The sequence below is a fragment of the Lipotes vexillifer genome, unplaced genomic scaffold, assembly GCF_000442215.2.
Source record: "Lipotes vexillifer unplaced genomic scaffold, Lipotes_vexillifer_v1.1 scaffold1093, whole genome shotgun sequence".
Lineage (NCBI taxonomy): Eukaryota > Metazoa > Chordata > Mammalia > Artiodactyla > Lipotidae > Lipotes > Lipotes vexillifer.
The window spans coordinates 1,623,256-1,623,936 of NW_006774793.1; the positions used below are offsets into that span (position 1 = coordinate 1,623,256).

General features: G+C 63.7%; 1 protein-coding gene across 1 annotated transcript in view; it reads right to left on the minus strand.

The window, feature by feature from the left end:
• Window positions 1-428, minus strand: part of LOC103090453 (myosin-7) — a 22,054-nt gene extending 21,626 nt beyond the window's left edge. Inside the window, exon 1 of the mRNA XM_007449562.1 lies at window positions 396-428. The gene's annotated coding sequence lies outside the window, so the exon portion shown is untranslated. The remainder of the gene's footprint in view (window positions 1-395) is intronic.
• Between the last annotated feature and the right edge of the window lie 253 nt (window positions 429-681).

The following is a 681-nucleotide window of genomic DNA, read 5'->3' on the forward strand; positions in this document are numbered from 1 at the left end:
CCCCTCCGCGCCCCTCTCTGGGCTCTCCCCTGCAGCAGGAGCCCCGAAGCCTAGCACTGTGCTCAGGGCTCAGGAGGGGTCACCGACAGTCCCTCGTTCCTTGAGCTCATCCTCTAGCCCGAGAACGCCCTAGCAAACCTGTCGGGGCAGAGCGGGGAGGCTAACTTCTGTCCTGGCTGGGGGTCTCCTAGAGGAGGGACGAGTGTCCCCGGCTTCTGGGAGCAGGAAGCTAACTATACCCACTGTACCCGTCTCTGAGCCTCATCCCTCCCTGGCTCCCTCACTAGTCACAGGTAAGAACTCCTGGCCACGAAGCCATGCTCCCAAGGCAAGGCAGAAACTAGAGTTGTGTGTCTTCCCAGATCCCCCCACACCCCATCTTCAGCTCTCCTTACCTTGGCTTCTCGAATGTGCCTTTGAGAGGAAAGGGGCTCAAGCTGGCTGGGGCCTGGAGAGAAGGGAGGCTGGCTGTGAGGACTACTTCCCTGCCTCGCCCTGGCCCCGCCCTTCATCTTCCCTGCCTCGCCCTGGCCCCGCCCTTCATCTTCCCGGCCTCGCCCTGGCCCCGCCCTTCATCTTCCCGGCCCCGCCCTGGCCCCGCCCTTCATCTTCCCTCCATCTCAGGCACGAACGTGGGTGGGCGGTGGTGGTGGCTCCTCTGGTCCTGTCCTCTCTCTTGCT